General features: G+C 37.5%; 2 pseudogenes; both read left to right on the plus strand.

The window, feature by feature from the left end:
- The first annotated feature begins 5421 nt into the window (after nt 1–5421).
- Nucleotides 5422–6231, plus strand: LOC129070147 (40S ribosomal protein S3a-like; annotated as a pseudogene).
- A 6852-nt stretch (nt 6232–13083) lies between these two features.
- On the plus strand, nt 13084–13511 carry LOC129070149 (39S ribosomal protein L42, mitochondrial-like; annotated as a pseudogene).
- The last annotated feature ends 10044 nt before the right edge of the window (nt 13512–23555 follow it).

A 23555-nucleotide genomic window follows, 5' to 3' on the forward strand; every position in this document is an offset into this window, starting at 1 on the left:
AAAATAATGCTATAATATCAAAACTCTGTGAAAAGAGAATAATTGGGTCTGCTAATTTTAAGCGTATGTACTGGGTTGACCAAAAAGTCCATATGGTTTTCTCTATAAAATAAAAGACACATTTTTCATTTTCACCAATAGCTTTATTGATTTGGATATTTTGAGTATGTAGGCAATCTCCCACGCGGTATAACGTAGACTATCCTCAATTAATGTCTCAATTTGATTGCTGTCAACTTCCGTGGGTCTACCCAACCATGGAGCATTGTCCAACAAGAAATCTCCAGCATGAAACTTCACAAACCACTTTTGACACTTCAATCAGTCACAGAACCTTCCATATACTGCACAAAATTTTTTTTTTGCATTTCTGTTGGGTATTTACCTTTCTTTTTTTTACAGATTTTATTTATTTTTAGAGAGATGGGAAAGGAGGGAGAGAGGGAGAGAAACATAGATGTGTGAGATACATTGACCAGTTGCCTCCCGCCTGTCCCCAGCCAGGGACCTGGCCCGCTGAAACCCCAGCATGTGCCCTGACTGGAACCAAATGGGCAACACCATCCTTCCATCCCCTACTCTCACTTCCCCTGCCCCATCTCTGTTCGCAGGCTGGTTGCTCAATCCACTGAACTACACCAGCCAGGGCATTTTTACCTTTCTTGAAGTAATAAAGCATAATATGCTGAACATGCTGCTTATTTTCTTCCATCTTCAGTATTAAAATGGCTACACAAAAATTCACCAATTTTGACAAGCTTTTTTAAAAATGCAACTGATATAACAGCTGTCACAATACAATCTAACAAAATTGTTTCGAATGAAGTTCAAGACAACAAGCCCTACTAGAGCCATCCTATGGAAAAAACCAAATGAACTTTTTGGCCATCTCAATAGATATACATTTGTATTCTCCGAGGAAGAAATTTTTTTCTTTCATTACTTTCAGAGAGGAAGAGGGAGAGAGAAACATTGATGCAAGAAAGAAGCATTGATTGACTGCCTCTCATATAGGGGAGCAATACATGCCCCGGTTGAAGCTGTAACCTAGGTATGTGCTCTAACCAGGAATCGAACCCACAACCTTTCAGTTAAGGGACGACACTCCAACCAACTGCATAAAGGAAAAAAATAAATAAAATAAGTCTGGTGAAATTATGGGTGCTTTTTAAAATTTTCTCTGTTTTCCAAATGTTCTGTTGTTAGCTATTACTCTTCATAATATTTTTAAAATTTAAAATAAAAAATTGAATCTGTACAACCCTTTGAAAATCATTTTACACCACATTTTATCTACAGTCAATGTGGGAAATTAACTGTATAATGGAGAAATAGAAGGTTCCCATATATGGTAGGTTAATGTTTTAACTGTTGCTGTAACCATACTAGCTAATATTTATTGAGCATTTACTATTTGTCCAGAACTGTACCAAGCATTTTATATTTGTCTTCATTTGTAATTCTCTGAGATGGATATTAAGCCCATTCCGCAGATGAGGAATTTGAGGACTGGAGAAGTTAAGAGGCTTGCTTATAATTTAAAAGCCCCAAGTTTATAATAGTGGAGCCTGAAAAAGACTCCAGGTTAGCTGGATAGAAAGAATTTGTAACACTGTTCAAGAGTGATGTACTTTTTAAAAATTCCAGTAAACCTCTAAAAACCATTCAAACTATATGATAACCACCATGAATATGGTATCTGGTTATTAACAGAAGCAGATGTACTGTGAAACTATTGAAGATTCAGGGCTCCTAAGTGCACAGGTTCCTTCAAGGCCCTGAGGGTCCCTGGAAATGGTCATTTAAAAGACCCAGATATTTTATCATTATTGTGTAAAATGTTTTAAAGTAACATTTTTGTAATTTTTTCTTCAATGAGGGTCCCTCGAAACCTAGATTTACTCCTATTGACAGTCATTTGGAATCCGACTCAGAAGTGTTAACTTCAATGGGTACTTTACAAGGTTATAGTTGGGTTTTTTATTTTTAAAAAGATTTTATTTATTTTCAGAGAGAGAAGGGAGGGAGAAAGAGAGGGAGAGAAACATCGATGTGAGAGAGAAACATCAATCATTTGGGGCAGAGACCAAACCCGCAACCCAGGCATGTGCCCTGACAGGCAATTGAACTGGTGACCTTTGGTTCACAGGTCAGTGCTCAATCCACTGAGCCACATCAGCCAGGGTATAACATGGAAAAATGTTGTCACCACAACTCAAGTGCCAAAAGTAAATCATAATGTATATGTTATGATTGCTTATAAAATATGAATTCAAGGACTGTGAGAGAACTTGAAGAATGAAAGCAATAAAATATCTTTATTAATTTGTTCATTCACAAATATTTATCAGGCACTTTTTATGTAGTACATACTAATTTTTACTCGAGTTTTAAAAATTCATTTCTTTTATTGATATAGTTTTAGAACTTGGTTAAATATGTGTATCTTCAAGACTATCTTAATTATCAAATGAAAATCACTTTCCACACACTTTTAATCTTATACTTGTGTACTATGACATGTTAAGAGATACGGAAATATTTAACTGCTTGGACCTCAGTTTTCTCTTCTCCAAAATACAGAGAATGGGCAAAACGACCTCCAAATCTCTTCCTACTCTAATATTCTTTTTTTAAATATATATTTTATTGATATGTTATTACATTTGTCCCATTTTTTTCCCCTTTTATTCCCCTCTACCCTGCACTGACCCTCCCCCCAGCAACCCACCCCCCTTAGTTCATGTCCATGGGTCATACATATAAGTTCTTTGGCTTCTCCATTTCCTACATTTTTCTTAACCGCCCCCTGTCTATTTTGTACCTCCTGCTTATGCTTCTTATACACTGTACCTTTCCCCCATTCTTCCCCCCTCCCCATGCCCTCTGATCTCCATTTCTGCAATTCTGTTTCTGTTCTAATTGTTTGATCAGTTTGTTTTTGTTTTTGTTCTTTTAAAGTTCAGTTATTATAATTGTTTGTCGTCATTTTACTGTTCATAGTTTTTGATCTTCTTCTTGTTCTTAGATAAGTCCCTTTAACTTTTCATATAATAAGGGCTTGGTAATGATAAACTCCTTTAACTTTACCTTATCTGGGAAGCACGTTGTCTGCCCTTCCATTCTAAATAATAGCTTTGCTGGATCTAGAGTAATCTTGGGTGTAGGTCCTTGTCGTCCATGACTTTGAATACTTCTCGCCAGCCTCCTCTTGCCTGCAAGGTTTCTTTGGAGAAATCAGCTGACAGTCTTCTGGGAGCTCCTTTGTAGGTAACTGTCTCCTTTCCTCTTGCTGCTTTTAAGATTCTCTCCTCATCTTTAATCTTGGGTAGTGAAATTATGATGTGCCTTGGTGTGTGTTTCCGTGGGTCCAGCTTCTTTGGGACTCTCTGAGCTTCCTGAATCTCCTGAAAGCCTATTTCCTTGGCCTCGTTGGGGAAGCTCTCCTGCATTATTTGTTCAAATAAGTTTTCAATTTCTTGCTCTTCCTCTTTTCCTTCTGGCACCCATACGATTTGGATGTTGGAACGTTTAAAGTTGTCCCAGGTGTTCCTAAGCCTCTCCTCACTTTTTTGAATTCTTGTTTCTTCATTCTGTTCTGGCTGAACGTTTATCTCTTCCTTCTGCTCCGAATGATTGATTTGAATCCCGGTTTCCTTCCCTTCACTGCTGGTTCCCTCTATCTTTTTCTTTATTTCACTTTGCATAGCCTTCACGTTTTCCTGTATTTTGTGACCATACTCAACCATTTCTGTGAGCATCCAGATTACCAGTGTTTTGGACTGCGCATCTCATAGCTTGGCTATCTCTTCATCACTTAGTTCTATTTTGGAGCTTTGATTTGTCCTTTCATTTGGGCCATATTTCTTTGTCTCAGCATGCCTGCTCCGTTGGAAAGGATGGAGCCTTAGGTATTTGCCAGGGCAGGGCAACCCAGGTCACTGCGTTGTGACGCTGTGTGTGTGGGAGGGGTCCAAGAGGGAACAATGCTGTTAGTTTGGCTCTCAGTAGGCAAATTGGATCCTTCTGTGCTGATTCCCAGGCGGGTGGGTTTGTGTATGTTCTAGGACCCTGTGGGTCTCTCCAATGGACTCTCCTGTGAGGCTGGGAGTTTCTCCCACTGCCGCAACTGCCACGGGTTTTTACAGCTAGGGGTTCTGAGGCTTTCTTTTCCCACACTGGAACCATGGATTCTGCAGTCTGTCTTGCTCCCTACCTGTTCTTCCCAGCGTAACCACGAGTGAATGTGGGACTGCCTGGTCCGCCCGCCGCCACCTCACCAGCCCGGTCCTCTAGCTGCTGCCTTGCCACACGTCCTCTCTGCCCCAGCTGCCTGCCTCTGCCCCACCTACTGGTTTGGATGAATGTTTCTTCTTTAGGTCCTTGGTTGTTGGACTTCCATACAGTTTGATTTTCAGGCAGTTCTGGTCATTTTTTGTTTTTAAATTTGTTCTCCATCTTTTGGTTGTGTGAGGAGGCAAAATGTATCTACCTATGCCTCCATCTTGGCTGGAAGTCACCTACATGTGACTTCCTACTCTAACATTCCATGAACATATTTCTGCTCTTTATTCCCAGAGCACTCATTTATTTTATTACAATAAAACTATACAATCCCAAGAAATATGGCTAAAAGTCTTGCTTTTTAACTATAGCAATTAACTATAACTTTACAGAAATTATAATCAGAAACAGCATTATGTAGTTTTATATAGGTAGAAATTGGCTCTCTGATGACAATTTCAGTTTGAAAGTGAGGCAAATCACTGGTAACATCCACTGTTTCATTTCAGCAGGGAAAGAAGTTTATTTGTGTATATTTCCTTTAGAACTTAATATTTTTGCCTAGAGACACTAACTTCAAAAAAACTTTCAAAGGAATTGAATAGAAGTATGGGTACTTTGGTTAGTCTTTTAATAACTGGAATATTATGATTTTCTAAATGTAAAAGTTTTCAAAGATAACATTTTGCTTTATGAAAAGTATTATGGGAAAAATTTAAGGCAGAAACTATAGCTGAGTGGTATAAGTTTCAGTCAGAACTGGGGTGGAATCTATTCTGAAACTTCTTAGCTGCATGACCTTATTTGGGCAAATTATTTAATCTCTCTAAGCCTTAGTTTACTCATCTGAAAAAGGGAAGTAATATTAGTGCCTAACTCACAGGTATAGTGAAATTTAAATAAGATAATAAAGTTGTTGACTATAGTGTTTATAAGTCAGTGAGTGGTACTAAATATTAAATATTAGTGATACTAAATTATTAAATATTAGATATATAAAATCAAACTTTAAGATATGATATTTCATTTAAAAAAGCTGAGTTTTAGAGAAACCAGTTATCAAGTTAACCAAGAATAGAGTGTTTTCCCAATTTTTAAAAGGATAGGCAAATAGCCTTTGGCTCTCTGAGCAGCACCATGGCAGTGGGCAAAAACAAGCACCTTATGAAAGGCAGCAAAAAGGTTGCCAACAAGAAAGTGGTCAATCTATTTTCTATGAAAGATTGACATAATGTGAAAACATCAGCTATGTTCAATATAAGAAATACCGGAAAAACACTAGTCACTAGAACTCAAGAAATCAAAATTGCATATGATGACCTCAAGATTTGTTTTTGAAGTAAGCCTGGTTGACCTACAGAATAAAGTTGCATTTAGAAAATTCATGTTAATTACTGAGAATGTTCAGTGCAAAAACTGCCTGACTAACTTTCACAGCATGGATCTTACCCATGACAAAATATGCTCCATGGTCAAAAAAATGGCAGACCATCATTGAAGCTCATGATGTTGTAAAGACTAGCGTTGGCTATTTGCTTTCTCTGTGTTGGTTTTACCAAAAAAAAAAAACCCCCCACAATAATCTGATTTGGAAGACCTCTAATGCTAAGCACCAACAGGTCCACCAAATTCTGAAGAAATAATAGAAATCATGACCTGAGAGGTACAGAAAAATGACTTGAAAAAAGTTGTCATTAAGTTGATTGCAAATAAATTGATTGCAGGAAGCATTTGAAAATACATAGAAAAAGCTTGCCACTCTATTTATCTACTCCCCTGTGTCTTTGTTCGGAAAAAAATGCTGAGAAAGGCTAAGTTTGCATTGGGAACACTGAGAAGGAGCTTTACAGTGAAGGTAGTAATTCTGGAAAAGCTACTGGGGATGAGACAGGCACTAAATTTGAATGAGCTGATAAATATGAGCCATGAGTTCAAGAATCTGTTTAAAATTCAGATTTTCAAATAAAAAGTCTTATTTGTAATGTTTAAAAAATAAAAACAATAGGCAAATGCTGTCAACTAAAATCAATAGTACATTCTCTCAATAGCAGTCCTCTCTGAGTAGCAAGTTCAAAACTGACTTTCACTTTCTTCTTTTTTACTTCTCTATTTTTTCTAAATGTTGTACATTGAACATTTATTCCTTTAAAAATTTTATTGATTTTTAGAGAGAGAAGGAAAGGGGGAGAGGAAAACATCGATCTGTTGTTCCGCTGATTTGTGCATTAATTGGTTGCTTCTTGAATGTGCTGTGACCAGAGATGGAACCTGCTTGATTATCAGGACATAGGTATCAACTGAGCTACCAGGCCAGGGCTGGATTCATTTCTGAGTCTTCAGTAGACAAAACGAATTTGTGTATGAATGAATCAACAAATATTTAGTTTTCAGTATATACATGCAGTTTGTTGGAGTCCATAGTTAGATGCATTCAGAAGTTGGATAAAAGATTACTCCCTGAGAATCAAACTGGTAAAACTCAACATAAGTGGGATAAAATTAACCACTAAGAGAAAATCTAGTTAGTATAATTAGAATATCTAAGACATGATAGGAAAATAAATAGTGTAACCATAAAAACTACAACATATTAATATTATATTTCCCTTCCTATTCTCTTTTGTTTTTAAATTAGTACAGTATTTCAAAAGTTATGTGATTGGCATTGTGTTAATGATTGCTGTGTAACATTTTACGTCCAAAACTTAGTGCCTTAAAACAACAATCTTTTTTATTTTAATTGCAGTTGACATTAAATATTATTTTATATTAGTTTCAAGTGTACAAAAACAAACATTATTTCACAGTTTCTGAGGGTCAGGAATCTGGGTGTTCTGGGTGCTGCATAACTGGTTGCCTCTGGCTCATGGTATCTCAGGAGGTTTCTGGGGGCATCTGTTTTCAAGCTTACTCATGGTTGTGGGTAGGATTCAGTTCCTTGTGAGGTGTTGGGCTGAGGACCTCAGTTCCTCACTGGCTGTTCACTAGAGGCCTCTCCACAGAGCAGTCCACAACATAGCAGTTACCTTTCCTCAGTGTGAGCAACAGAACATTAAGGGAACACTTGAGATGAAGCCACAGTCCTTTTGTAACCTAATCTCAGAAGTGACGCCCAACCACTTCTGCTACGTTCTATTTGTTAGAAGTAAGTCTGACCTACAAACAATGGGAGGGGATCACAGCAGAGTATGAATACTATACACTCACGGAAGGGATTGTTAAAGGTCATCTCAGAGGCTGCCTAGTATAAAAATAGTCATCAGACTTATTCTGCTTGCTCTGATGTCATCACCTGGCTATATTCTGAATATAATTTCACATTATATATGACTTATTTATAAGGAAAGTACACTAATCAGCACACACAAGTTTCTCATCATTTATTAAATTGTTAAGTATTTTTAAACACTTGAATTTTGTCATTTGCCAAACTTGTGAGTTTGGTTAGTGAGATTCAATGTCTGTAATGCTGCTCAGTGACTGAACCTAAACTTGTGACCAGGTCCAGGGCTGTAGTCTCATCTTAAAAGGGCCCACCTGAGCTGCCAGGAGGCCTCCGTGCACAATAGGAATGGCTCTATAAAATGCCTACATGGGCCAGACAGGTAACTTGTCAGCAAACTTTCCCAACACAACATCAAATTCTACAGTAATAATTCTATTAAAATATATACATACTTACCTTAACAACTAGTATTTTATCAGTCTAATATCTGCATTCAGCTTACTTAAAGATAATCTGATACATACTCTCAAAATCCTTAATCACATCTTTTCACATAAGGTAATGTCTACTCTTTTACCATATGAGGTTTCTGGGATTAGGATAGGGACATATATTTGGGGGAGGGTACCATTTAGTCCATGATGGGGTATTGTCTGTAAAGAAGTTTAAAGATATAGTAAAACTGACTAAATGTCACTGTACTTTTTATTATCACCATGTGCCACCAATTTTAAGCAATACCAGTGATTAAAAAAAAAACTCCCCATGGAGCAGACCACTCCCAACACCTCCCCTCCCCTCAGTGTGCGACTTCTGAACATTCCAACATGAGCTATTCAGCCTGCCTTAACTTTCCAGGTACGAATACTGCATAAAACAATTTGGTGGTTCATCAATGATCAGCCACACCCCCTAGTCGCAGTATGACTGACTCCTCATCCTTCACGAATCAGCTTAAGTAAATGTCACCTCCTCAAGGAAGATTTCCCTAAATACCTTAACTAGACAAAGTGTCACCCCCAATTTATATTCTGTATTTCATTTGTTTCTTTCATAGCACTTGCCACACTTTGCAGTTACTTTATTTGTAGGTTAAATCTTTCCACCTCCCTTTTTAGTCTAACTCTGTCTTCTTCTCTAATTATTCCCAGGGCTTAGCACAGTGCCTGCCACATGGTAGATACTCAGTACATGGTAGATACTGGCATACTCCTAGCTTGAGTGCTACCAGTAAGATTCCTTGCTTGCCCTGACCAGTTTGGCTCAGTTGGTTGAGCATTCTCTACAAAGTGAAAGGTCACGTTTTGATCCCTGGTCAGGGCATATGCCTAGGTTGTGGGTTTGGTCCCCAGAGAGGATGCCTATGAGAGGCACCTGATCCCCCTCTTTTTCCTTCCCTTACCCTCTCTTTAAATAAATAAATACGTTAATTAATTAAAAATAATGTTTGCTCAACATTGGACAAATTCTTCTTTCTTCATCTCATGTCCATTACAAAAAGAGATAGCCACGTGTATAAGACTGGCAACACAGAGAACCATTTATCTCCATAATTCAGAAACAGCTGCAGTGTCATGGATTTTAGTAGAGTTTTCTTTTATTCCAAACTCCCAAACTCCAACTCAGGCATGATTAGGAATGTTTTATTCTGAAAATTCAAAAATATAAAACTGAGTCATACAATAAAATAGAAATAGGGCATTAACATTATGAAGGGGGACCTACACATTCTGCCCAGCCACCACTAGAAATGACAAGAATCTAGTCAGTACCCCAAACTTAACAAGTTCCTCTTCAAACCACATACATGATCCTCTTAATTTTCTTCAGCATTTCTTTTAGTAGCACAGCTATTCACCTGGCTAGTTCCTTAGCACATTTTGCTGCTTCTGCTGTAATTATTCTCCTCTGGCTCTTCCCATAGCTGGTTCCTTCTCATCCTAAAACTTAAGGTAAATGTCACTTCAAAGAATATTTTTCCTCCCTGCTCTATATATCTCTCCTCTTCTACTCTTATTTGCATTTATTATATCCTATATGTTTCCTTCATAAGACCTTATCCCAATTCATATATTTGATTGCTCTTCCCCATTAGATCTGAAGCTACTTGAAAGCAGGAATTGTGTCTTGTTTACTGATATATGCCTAGCTCCTAAAGCAATGTCTGGTGCACAGCAGGTGATTAACTAGTTGTAGAACAAATTAAGGTGCCCTATTCTGTTTTGGCTTATGTGTTACAAGTGTGATGCATTTGCACAACATTGTGCAGAAGAAAGGAATTCTTATTCCTCCATTTCATGCCCATGATTTTAAAAAGTCACTTGTATGAGACTAATGACAGAGAGAGCTATTTATCTCCACAGCACAGAAACAGCTGCAGTGTCATGGATCTTAGTAAAGACAATAGTTTTCCCCATTATTAGAAAAATTTTATAATGAATCTTACAGGAATTTCATAAAGAAATTGAATTGTAAAATATAGGACAGATGAATAGTATGAAGGGGTAGGACCTGGAAAGTTTTCCCTGGAGTAGCAAGATATTTTCTATAAGCTTCCAAGATAAGCACGCAGATTTTTTTTCTTTTTGCACACTTTAAAAACAGCTCACAAACTTAGATGACATCTGTTGCCTATGCTGACCAAAAGTACAAAAATTATTTATTAATGCATGATTTGCCCACCCAGAGGCTTTCACTTGTATGAAGAAGAGAGGCCAACCAATTCCAGATAAGCCTGGCTTAGTAATTTGACCTAACAGAAAAGTCAGTCCATATTACCAGTCACTCTCTTGGACCTTATGGCACAGTCCAAAACCATGTCCTTTCATAGCTACACTTCAGGTCTGCTTTGCATATCTGGGCTTCCCAGCAACCAGGCCTCATTAGCTATGTGCCTCAAGCAGGCGTAGTTTGGGCTGGCTTGAAAGGTCTCATAGCTATAACAGCATTCAAACAATAACAAAACGTCTTCAGATTTCCTTAGTGTCTGTCTTTGAACAGTTCAAAGAGCTTCCACATTTTTTTTTCTGGTGTCTTCCTTGTCATGCTATGATGCAAGAAGATCTGAGATTAGAGAGCCTGAAGTTCAAATAGTTTGCTCAAAGCCTCAGTGAAATTACGTATCAAAATCAATCTTCATTCTCCTGGCTCCCACCAGACCATGTAGATTCTCAAGGGATTTGAGACCCTTTATGAAAAATTTCAAAACTACACATAATTACAAGTCTTGAGCATTTTCTAATCCCCCTAACATAGAGAAAAATATATTATTTTGTGGTTTTTAAATAAAATAGCTTTGTGAGAACAGGCTTCTAAATCACCTTATTCTAAATTCACATAAAAGAGATCAGAGGAATAAACAAAGAGAAAAACTTTCCACATGCCAGAAACTCTGAGGAGTTTCTGCTGGTTAGAATGTAGAGAGATCCAGTTAGAAGGAAAGGCCAGTTCAAGATTACACTTCTAGGAAATGTATTATCACCCTGAGGGAATTCCATAAACATCTCCTCACTTGAGGTTGAAGGCTAAGCTAGGGCAGATGGAGAGATAGTCGGGACATACACTTTTATCCTTTTCAATCTCCAATAGAACCAACTGCAATTCGTACTTAAGTATGAAAGTGAGACACACATATATCTCTCCATGTTATGATGAACAAAGGAAGAAAAGCAATGGAACTATGAAAAGATGCTGCAGCTCAAAAGATGAGGTCCCCTTGAAAAATCAGAATAGAAATGGATGATATATAGAGCAGATTTAGAAGATCCAAGTAACAAAAACATAAGGCTCCAGGGGTGTCCAACCTGTGGCCCACAGGCCACATGCATCCCAGGATGGCTATGAATGCAGCCCAACACAAAATTGTAAATTTACTTAAAACATTATGAGATTTTTTTGTGTGTGATTACATATTGCAATATATTTAATATATGTCCCAAGACAACTTTTCTTCCTCCAGTGTGGCCTAGATACACCAAAAGTTTGGACACCCCTGATTATGTTCTCTAATAAAATATCCCTGATATCAAAAATAGTGCCTAGCACACAATAGTTGCTCAATAAATATCTGTTGAATTAATTGACTGAATACAGTAGACTTTCAGAAGGAGGAAACAAAGTAGGAATAGAAACAATTATTAAATAATTCTCCCAAGACTTAAGCCTGCTGGCAAAACAAATGAAAAGAAACTACCATCTAGACTAGCCAGGAGACATTTTTTAATACTTCAAGGATAAAGAAAAAAGCCTTCAAAGATTCAGACAGAAAAGTAACTAAATGAAGACAAAACAGATTTCTCCAAAGGAACTAAACTCAAGCTGGCCTCAGAATTTTGCTACCCTATAAAACACTCGTCAATAAAGCATATCCTACAAAATTCTGAGGATGTTTATAGCTTAGGAATTCTGCACTCAGCCAAGTTGTCATGCAGTGTGAAAGCCTCAGAAATAAGTACTCAGATGTAAAGGAGGCAAAAATAACACCACCCAGGTTACCTGTTCTGAAATAAATGCTCATACCTGAATTGCTAATAAGAACTCAAGAATAAGAAAGAAGAAAGCCATGACATAAAAAGACTTATGCATAAAAGAACTTTATTTAAATATCAAAAATAACTCTTCTAAGAGAAAATATATAACATGAAAAAAAGAAAGAATTTTTTTCCCCAAGAGGAATAATCAAGGCTAAAAAGGCCAGACTGCATAAAGAAAAACCAAGCTGGGAGGGATGGGGAATGGGAGATAAAGAATGAGAGGAAATAAAATTGTGCTAAATACCCTATCTTGCGCAGGAGAAATCAAGAGCTATTCTTTTATTGTGATATTGCAAATGAAATGTTATTATTTAAAGTAAGCACTTTCAGAATAAAAACAAAATATATAACTTCTAAAGCATTAAGCAGGATTTGAAAAGCAAAGAATACATAGTTCATATAATAAGAGACAAGAAAAAGAGAAAATTATACAGAACATGAAAAAAAAGATTAAGAAAATAAAATGACAGAAAGAGTCATAACATCAGAGCTTCTTCTAAGTCTATCCTCTACCAGAGAGGTATGTGATAAATAATATTTTATTCATTCATTTATTATTTCAATAATCTTAAGAAATATCATTAAGCCATTTAAATTATGTCAGTAAAGATATAGACTGTTATAGAAAATATAATAAAAAGCTAGATCAAAATTACTTTTATGGTAATTCCAATTTGATTTCAGACATAGAAATGAACAGGCAGTCCTGTAGCATAATGGTTGAGATTGTAGATTTTAGAATTGGATCTAGATTTGTATCTCACATCTACCATTTACTAATGACCCGAGGCAAACAAAATAATACCCCAGGCCTCATTCACTCACCTGTAAAATGAGAATGATAATATTTTCTCACAAAACTTTTGAGAGATTGTAAGAGACAGTACACATATAAAAAGAAAGTCAAGGAGGCAAGATGGCGGGATCGTGGTGAGCAGCTGTCAAAGGATGAAAATAGGTATGTTTAAGAAGCAAATTTTAAAAGCTTTTTCTCTTCAAGTCATCTTTTTCCATACCACCTGATAAGCATCTTGATTCACCATGGCAGTAGCAGCAATGAAATGGGTGATATCAAACAGAACTATCTTGAAACATTTATTTCCATTTCAAAATGGACCTTGATATTGTGTTTGTCATAAATCCACGTATTCTGCTCTTCCAGATGACTATAATTGCAAAGTAGAGCTTGCTTTGACATCTGATGGCAGGACGATAGTTTGCTACCATCCTTCTGTGGACATTCCGTATGAACACACAAAACTATCCCTGGGCCCGATCCTGTGCATAATCATGAAGAAACACTGGATCAAGTACTGAAACTCAGATTAGAAGAAAAAGATGAGTACTTGGAGCAAGGACCTATGATAGAACAACTTAGCAAAATGTTCTTTACTACCAAGCACCGGTGGTATCCTCATGGACAGTATCATAGACGTCATAAGAAATTGAATCCTACAAAAGACAGATGATGCTGAGATTTTCGGTAATCAAAGAAGAATGTTTTCCTGTGTCTCATTTGCCATTTGAGAAAATGCAATCAAGTATATTCACTACTATGCTATATAGTAAAATAATAATAAAATGTTTTCTCATCTGTTAAAAAAAGAAAAAAAGAAAATCAAGGTATCTGGCATACCTAGTAAATAACTATTATATATATATGTGTATTATTTACATATTGTATGTGTATATTATACATGTATGTACATATATTGTATACATATAAATATATGTATTATATATGTAATATTTACATGAGTGCGTGTGCCTCTGTACACATACACACAGAAATAGGGCCAAGAGAAATTATGCCAAAGTGTTAACAATGGTTATATCCAAAAAGTGATAGTTTGAGTGATTTTTTTGTTTGTTTTCTCTATACTTTTTGCTTCTCTTTTATGTTTTCCTTTATTTCCTAAAATTTTTACAAAGAATATTCTTGTTTTTACAATTAGGAAAAAAGTTATTAATTAAAGTTAAAATATATAGTAAAATTTTTTAAGATATTGATACAAATAGAAAAAATACATTATAACCATACAAAAGCAATATCCATTCTCAGATACCTAAAATGCACAAAATGATCTATAAATACAGCAGTGTCTTTCATAAAACTGGAGTTCAGTTTTAGCAAGACCAATGTCTTTTCCTCTGAATGGTGAATGCCTTGGACTTATTCCAGAATAATATTCAATTATTCACATTGAATGGTGAATGGCTGGAGTTATTCCAATATGATACAAAATCAAAGTTTATTTCAGTAAGAACTTTTAAGCCTAAAATCCTACAAAATTGAATGAGTCCTGGTAGGTGTATCAATTCCAAAAAACCCGTCTCCAAATTCATAGAGACTAGGTCTGGCACTAGGAGATTCAATGTACTAGACAAATGCTGCTTGATAGTGAGGGCTGTGGCTGGGGGGAGAACAGGATGATGAAACCAAACACCAATCATTAAAATATTGTCAGTAACATCCATTTTCATCCTAAGCTATCCTTCACCAGAGTAGTGTGTGATAACATATCATTCATTAATTTATTCTTGCAAGTGACATTTATTTAAGGGCCCACTGAACAGCACTGTGCTAGGCACTGGATTTATAGTAGAGAACAAAACAGGTGGGGTCCCTGCCTGCACAGGGCTGAGAGCCTAATGACGAAGACAGGTACATATACAAAGAGACATTTAATTCCAAATTGTGATGAGTGCTGTGGAGGAAGTAAAGAAAGTTAGGAAAGAATTGGGGGAGGGGGTGTTTTAGGGAAGGAGAATGGAGTGGTCAGACATGACATCTCTGAGTGATATTTTATTTTATTTTATATTTATTTATTTTTAGAGAGAGAAAATAAGAAGAGAGGGAGAGAAAAATCAATGTGAGAGAAGAACATCGATTGGTTGTCTCCTGCACTCACTGTGACCAGGGAAGGGATCTGTAACCCAGGCATGTACCCTGGCGTGGGAATAGAACCGGTGACCTTTTACTCTGCAGGGCAATGCCCAACCAACTGAGCCACACCTGTCAGGGCTCTGAATAGGTGACATTTTAGCTAGGACCCAAAAGATGAGTAAGAATTAGGGCAGGGATGTAGAAGAGTATTCCAGGAAGAGAGAAAAAACGTGGAGCCTTGGGGTAACTAAAAGAAGACCAGTGCAATCTTTTATGGAAAAGTATGTCTAGGCTCCACTGTTTCTCATTCCAGTCAGAACAGAGAACAGTGCAATGATACAATGCACAGGTGGTAGCAGTCACAGGTCTATCCCTTAGCACAGAGGTCCCCAGTCTCCAGGGTATGGACTAGTACCCATCATCACCTGTTAAGAACCCAGCCACACAGCAGGAGCTGAGCTTGAATGTAAAGTGCTTGAGCCATCCCAAAACCATTCCTGGCCTCCACCACCCCCGCCCTGATCACATCCATGGAAAATTGTCTTCCATGAAACCAGTCTCTGGTGCCAAAAATAGTGAGGGTTGTGGTTGGGGGGTGCCAAAGATGTTGGAGACCGCTGCCTTAGCTGTTTAATATTATTCCTGGGCCTTGTTTCAGCCTCTTTTAAATGAAAACTATGGATTTTTTAACTTCTTGAGAAAATTCATTATATTTAATCTGTAAAATACTTGCCCTTTTTATGATGTTACATAAGGAAATATGTGTACTGTAATAATAAAAACTGTGACATTTTTACTATTAAAATGCCCATCCGGAGGAGCAGGAGTAGGAGTTCCCCCCCAGTTTAGGAAAGTGACAGAAGAAAACTATATCACTCATCTGCATTTGTCATTTTGTTCCAGAAGGTTAATTATGATTATGAGCTAGGTCATCTTTTTTTGTGAAAGTAAACGGTTATTTGCAAGAAAATCGTCTATTTGAAGCTTTCTCAAGGAGAATCCTGTGGCTTAGCCTGAGAATTTTTTTTGTGAGGTTTCTAGATCTTCATAGTTTTCACTAAAATATACTCCTGCTTTGAACCATATGGTACTTAGTTAAGTGTCAGTATCAAACAGACTAGACTATATCTAGAGTCTCACCCCCAGCCCCACCCTGCACTGCCCTAACCACCAGGTGCAAAGCACAATGCTGAACACTTGCATTCAACAGTCCATTTAAGCCCCACTATAACAACCTTATGAAATACAGTCAATCTCATTGTTTACATAGTGGTATTCCATAACGTGGCACCAAACACTGAATTAGTGAATCACAAACCAGTGTTCCTAAGCAAAATACAGGGTTAAGTTCCTGAAAACTTCTGGTCATGATACTTCAATCAACTGACCAATACATAACTTTCTTTTATGTTTTTTTAAGAAGACTATTTATTTTTAGAGAGAGGGGAAGGGAGGGAGAAAGAAAGGGAAAGAAACATTAATGTGTGAGAGATACATTGATGGGTTGCCTCTTGCAAGCCTGCAAGTGGGGACCCAGCCCACAACCCAGGCATGTCCCCTAACTGGGAATCAAACCAGCAACCTTAAAGTTCACAGGCTGGCACTCAATCCACTGAGCCACACCAGCCAGGGTGTATTTTTTTGTTTCCTGTTTAAAGATATAATATATATCGCTGATTCCTTAACATTGAACTCATGGTCGACAACACTAACTCGTGCCTGAATGAAGCTTATTTAACATATGTGTTTTCTCCCTCTTTTCTCCATGGCAGCCTTCTTGCACTCAGGAACAGTAGACAGAATTTTAGCAATATGCTTGGGAGCTATTTTAAATAGTGAAATCACCAACAGAAAGCGCGCGCGCGCGCGCGCACACACACACACACGCACGCACGCACACACACACACACACACACTCCCCCAACAAAGTGGTTCTAAATAGACCACAAAAAGAAGTCATGTTTATAGTACCAGAACTGAAACAAAAAGGCTAAGTGTCGCTTTATTCAACCTCAACTGAAAGTACAAGCTGGGTAATTCAAACTTTTCACTGCTCTGCGCGTGTCTGTGAACAAGCACAAAAACACCATGAGTATCAGGGATTACAAAGAAATTTTAGCAAGTAAAATTAGCAAGTAAGCAAATTCATTAAAACAGAATCTGTAAATAATGAAGATCAATTGTTGGTTTATGATTTTTATGGTTTTCATTATTTAGATGAAGAAATTGAAGATCAGAGAGGTTAAGTCACTTCCCCAAGGCCATTCTCATAAAAAGTGGTAGAGGTGGGATCAGACACTGTTCTGCTCAACTCCACAGTCAAATACACTAATCACTATTATCTCCTGATGTTCATTAACAGGAAACTAGTTAAATGAGTTAAAATAGTGAAATTCTAAAGAAAGTTCCAAAAAGTGATACTTTAGTATTGTATTACATTCCTATTATTTAACAAGAGCTACCAAATGAGGTCTTGGGTGCTATTCAAAGATCCTTCTATTCATTTTCTCATTTAATTCTCACAATTACCCAATGAGGAAGGTGCTGTCCAAAACCCCATGTGATTGATCAGAAAATTGAGGCTCACAGAAGTTATGTAACTTGTTTGTAAGAAAATCCTGATCTCCAGCTTTTAACCACCACATTATCCTAAATCCAAAAATGGGTATGTGACCAAAAGAGGAGCAAAAGACAGAAACTGAACATTGGGGAAATATGATAAAACATGGGAAGATTATTCAAAATAAGGCAGAATACTAATTCTTTTGAAGCACTTCTAATACATGACTAAAAAGGGAGGGTAAGGAAGTGACGTGTTTATTCAATGAGAATCTGTTTAGTATGCGGTTAACAGAGATTTTCACAAAATTTTTATCTCTGACCCTTAGGTTAAATTTTGCTACTAAACAAAAGTATGAGAAAAAATAGACAACAATGACATATATGACTGATACTATGCTAAAGAATGAGATGTACTATATAAATCCTTGAGGAAAATTCTGTAATCTATCAAATAGAGCAGTCCAGATTGTGGGAAGTATCATGTCAAAGGCTTATATCCCAGCCAGCTCAACACCATCGAGTTTTTAGAAATATCATGTCAGGCTTCACATGTTAGCTAAATAAGTGTCCAGCTCACTGTCTTCTTCTATGAGGGCAAAAATCCATCTGAATTCTTGAAAATAGGATATATGTCAATGTGTCTAGTCAGAGGACTATTTCTCTTAGGGGAATTAGATCTATCTTAGAAAAATCTGTGGACTAAAAATTTCTTATAGTTTTTTTTCTCTCAATTAGGCTCCTTTGGGTGCAAGTAACAGAAAACTCCAGCTTAAATTATTTATAAAAGGAAAATGTATTTTATTAGGTAAAAGGCAGGCAATAGGGTGATTACTAGTTGATTAATTTAGCAGCAGATGATGTTGTCAGGGATGTAGGGTGTTTTTTTTTTTCTTTCTATTGTTTTTGCTCTGTCATCTTCAGGCTAGATTCAGGTAATGCATTTTTGGCAGAGATATCACAGAAGTGATGCTGTTTTTTTCTTATTGCATCCTATCAAGTGCTAAACAATTTAAATTTTTCCATTACTAGCTGGTAACTTCTATTGAATAATGTGGTATTTGCCAGATTTTTCCACTTAAAAGTTACTCTTTTTCACTTTGTAATTAAATATTTTGTGGGGACATATTTTGAGACTATGTAAATATCCTGTTCCTCATCAAATTTTCACCCACTAATTTTAGTATCCATGATGTTTCATGGCTGAATTAACTATTACTGCAATGGTTGCCAAATGGTGATTTTCTATCCAGTATTCTTTCTGCATTTATTAGTTAGCATTCAAGTATAAAGGAAATCTTTCTAGTCTTCTCTTTTGTTTATTAATTAATTTATTAATATCAATATGGACTCATGGATTCCTATGTTATATAATCCTTTATTACTGTTATTTATATTGAGCTCTAAAATTATCTCAGACTTAGCTTCTTTGAGGTGGCTTCTCTGTCTTTTTGGCAACTCCTTATCATTTTTTTAGTACTACCTAATTTTAATTTTAACTTTTATTTTTGGCACAATAAGATGTTCAAAGAGGGGAAGAAGGGTTGTGGGGGAGGAGACGAAAAGGTAAAAGGGGACTTCCGGCCAAAATGGAGGCATAGGTAGGTACACATTGTCTCCTCACACAACCAAAAGGAGGGCAGCAACAAATTTTTTAACTTTTTTTATGTTTAAATCATGTTTATTCTATTACAGTTGTCTCAATTTTCCCCCTTTTGTCCTCCTCCACCCATCCCACCCTGCCCCCCACTCCCACAGTCAATTCCCACTCTGTTGTCCATGTCCATGGGTCATTCATACATGTTCTTTGTCTAGTCCCTTCCCCTTCTTTCCACCATTGTCTGCCTTCCCCATCCCCTCTGGTCACTTTCAGTCTGCTCCATGTTTCCATGCCTGTGGTTTATTTTGTTCGTTAGTTTATTTTGTTGAATAGATTCCACGTATAGGTTAGATCATATAGCATTTGTCTTTCACTGGCTGGCTTATTTCACTTAGCATAGTATTCTCCAGTTCCATTCGTGTTGTTGCAAAAGGTAGGAGTTTTTTCTTTCTTTCTTTTCTTTTTAAAATGCAGATTGATTTTATTTATTTATTTTTTTAAATGTTAGGATCCATTATAAAATATTAAAAATTTAAACCCATTATAAAGTCTCAGCAATTAAAACAACATGACACCAGCACAGAAATAATCAAGTAGATCAATGAAATAAAATGAGTACTCTAGAAACAAATGTATATACCTGTCTAACAATGTAATATATGATTAAATTGATATTTTAAATCAATGGGGAAAATAAGGCTTATTAAACGTATAAGGTGCATGGACCACTAATAGTTGAAATATAGAGCCCTACTTCACACATTATACAAAAAATATTCAGGTGAGTTAAAAATCAATATGTAGAATCTAAGGAGTTTTAGTAGAAAATACAAACTAATATTTTTCTTACCCTGAAGTAACATATTAAAACCCAGAAGCTATAAAGTAAAATATTGACAATATGACCATATTAAACATTTAAGATTATACAGTAATATTCATGTAAAAAATGTGAAAGGACAAGTAATGGAATAGGAAAGTATTTGCAACACATCTATAAAAGGGTTAATAGGGTTTTTTTATGGAAAAAATTCTACAAACATTTAATCAAAAAATGGATAAAGAATACCAAAAGTCATTTAAAGCTTTTTTAAAAAAGAAATAGGCAAAAAATGTACAAAAACAGGTTTTGTTTCAACAAATAATAAAGTAACAATTAAAATAACACATCATTGTTGCAATCAGATGAATAAGTATTAAAAATATTGGTATTATCAAGTATTGGTGACTGTGAAAGAAACTGGGTATTCATAAACTCTTTTTCTCCATCTTCTTAAAGCAGTCCCTTTAGCATATCTTGCAATGCTGGTTTAGTGGAGGTGTATTCTTTTAGCCTTCTTTTGTTTGAGAAGGTCCTTATTTTGCATTCCATTCTAATTGAGAGGCTTGCTGGGTAGAGCAGTCTTCATTGCAGGCCTTTGCTTTTCATAATTTGGAATATTTCTTGCCATTCCCTTCTGGCTTGTAGTGTTTCTGTTGAGAAGTCGGCTGTTAGCCGTATTGGGGCTCCCTTATATGTTACTACCTCTTTCCCCCTTGCTTCCTTTAGAATTCTCTGTTTGTCTTTGATATTTGCCATTTTAATGATGACTTGTCTTGGAGTAGGCCTCATTGAGTTCCCCTTGAATGGGACCCTCTGTGCTTCCTGGATTTGTGTGGCTTTTTCCCTCTTCAAATTAGGGAAGTTTTCCATCGTTACTTTTTCAAACAGGTTCTCTATCCCTTCCTCCTCTTCTTCTCCTTCTGGGATCCCTATTATACAGATAGTATTCCATTTCAGGTTGTCCTCCACTTCCCTAAATGCCTCGTCATTCTTTTTTAGTCTTTTTTCATTTCCTTCCTCTTTCTGGGAGCTTTTTCCTACCTTATTATCCAGCTCGCTGATTTGATCCTCAGCTTCATCTAGCCTGCTTTTGATTCCTTCTACTGTGTTCTTCAATTCAGAAATTGTATTCTTCATTTCCTCTTGTCTCTTATTGATAGTTTCTATGTCCTTTTTCATGCTGATATCATTTGCAGTAAGTTCCTCGTAGTTTCCTTATAGTTTTTTGTAATTCTCTCTGAGCTCACTGACCTCATTGAGCTTCCTTAGAACTGTTGTTTTGAACTCAGTATCTGATAGTTTTCTTGTCTCTATTTCCTTTATTTCTCTTTCTGGGGATTCCTCCTTTCCCTTTGACTGGGAGGTGATTCTTTGTCTTCCCATTATTTGTGAGACTCTTCTTTTTGTCTTCTGCTTCTCAAATTGATCTGTCTTGATATCCTGACTTTGTGGTGTGAACTTCTATGGTAGGATACCACTGTTTTATTCTTTCTGAATGTGCCTCTGATGATGTCAGATGTTGACCCTGTCTGACTTTAGGCAGTCTGTTCAAGACTTCCAGGAATCTACTGTCTGCGGCTGTCTCCATCAGCTATTAATCTAGTCACTGTGCACTGAGCAGTCAGGCTTAGACACCACAAGGCGGGGCAGAGTCCCTCCTAAGGGTGGGGTTTTGGGTCCTCTCTCAGCTGCTGCCACTCAGTGGAGTGTCTGCCTGAGCCAGATGGCTGCTGCTGTATAGGGAAGGAGTCAGCACTGGGATCCCGCCAGCTACTCTTTCCATTCTCTCCTCAAAGCCTCCTTCCCCAATCTCTCATTTGGCTTCTCTAGCCCACTCTGCCCCTCCCTCACCAGAGCCCAGGGTAAGTGGCTGCAAATAAAAATTTATGCATTGGCTATTTAAAAGGCTCTTTGCATCTCCAGCTGCCTGTCTCTAGCAGAGAACAACCCTGCAGTTTTCTCAGCTGGCTGTTATCTGTGCACTTTTGGGGCTCTAGGCTGGAGATCCCCACTTAAAGTTTAGATCCCACTCTTTTCAGGGGGATCCAACTGGCGATTTCAATATACTTCTGGTGCTGCCACCTGTGAGGAGCCCACCTGCCTTCTTGAGTCTCTACTACATTCCTACCAGTTAGGTTGTCCTAAGGCTGATTCTTCTGTCTGTCTGATGTTATAAGGCTCCTCTCTCACTATTCTTCAGTTGTTTGTTCCAAGTGATTTCTCCACAATTTAGTTTTAATTCCAGATTGGTCCTGGGGGGGTGGTCAGTGTGACTTCCATTTACTTCTCCACCATCTTGGTTTTCCTCAACAACAAATACAAAAACAAAAAATAACAAGAACTTCCAGAAAAGTCAAACTGTATGGAAGACTGATAACCATGGAGTTACAGAAGAAATATTCATCCAGACTGGTAGGAGAGGAGGAGACAGGCAGCCAGGGGAGAGGATGTGTGGCAAGGTGGCAGCTAGAGGGCCTGGCAGTCCCATATTTGCATGCAGATAAACCAGGAGAAACAGCTGGGGAGTGAGCCAGACCACACAATCTAGGGTTCCAGGGTGGGAAAAGAAAGCCTCAAAATCTCTGACTGTAAAAAACTGTGGGGGTAGTGGGAGTTGGAGAAATTTCCAGCCTCACAGGAGAGTCCATTGGAGAGACCATAGAGACCAATGTACACAAACCCACCCACCCAGGAATCAGCACCAGAAGGGCCTGATTTGCTTGTGAGTAGCAGGGGAAGTGACTGAAAGCCGGTGAGAGTGGAGCAAATGTCATTGTTCCCTCTCTGACCCCTCCCACACACACAGCGTCACAACGCAGTGACCTGGGTTGCCCTGCCCTGGCAAATACCTAAGCCTCCGTCCTTTCCAATGGAGCAGGCATGCTGAGACAAAGAAATATGGCCCAAATGAAAGGACAAATCAAAGCTCCAAAATAGAACTAAGTGATGAAGAGATAGCCAAGCTATGAGATGCGCAGTCCAAAACACTGGTAATCTGGATGCTCACAGAAATGGTTGAGTATGGTCACAAAATACAGGAAAACGTGAAGGCTATGCAAAGTGAAATAAAGAAAAAGATAGAGGGAACCAGCAGTGAAGGGAAGGAAACCGGGATTCAAATCAATCATTCGGAGCAGAAGGAAGAGATAAACGTTCAGCCAGAACAGAATGAAGAAACAAGAATTCAAAAAAGTGAGGAGAGGCTTAGGAACACCTGGGACAACTTTAAACGTTCCAACATCCAAATCGTATGGGTGCCAGAAGGAAAAGAGGAAGAGCAAGAAATTGAAAACTTATTTGAACAAATAATGCAGGAGAGCTTCCCCAACGAGGCCAAGGAAATAGGCTTTCAGGAGATTCAGGAAGCTCAGAGAGTCCCAAAGAAGCTGGACCCACGGAAACACACACCAAGGCACATCATAATTTCACTACCCAAGATTAAAGATAAGGAGAGAATCTTAAAAGCAGCAAGAGGAAAGGAGACAGTTACCTACAAAGGAGCTCCCAGAAGACTGTCAGCTGATTTCTCCAAAGAAACCTTGCAGGCAAGAGGAGGCTGGCGAGAAGTATTCAAAGTCATGGACGACAAGGACCTACACCCAAGATTACTCTAGATCCAGCAAAGCTATTATTTAGAATGGAAG

The sequence above is a fragment of the Pteronotus mesoamericanus genome, unplaced genomic scaffold (assembly GCF_021234165.1).
Source record: "Pteronotus mesoamericanus isolate MK-2021 breed Mesoamerican mustached bat unplaced genomic scaffold, CSHL_Meso_final contig_246, whole genome shotgun sequence".
Classification (NCBI taxonomy): Eukaryota; Metazoa; Chordata; class Mammalia; order Chiroptera; family Mormoopidae; genus Pteronotus; species Pteronotus mesoamericanus.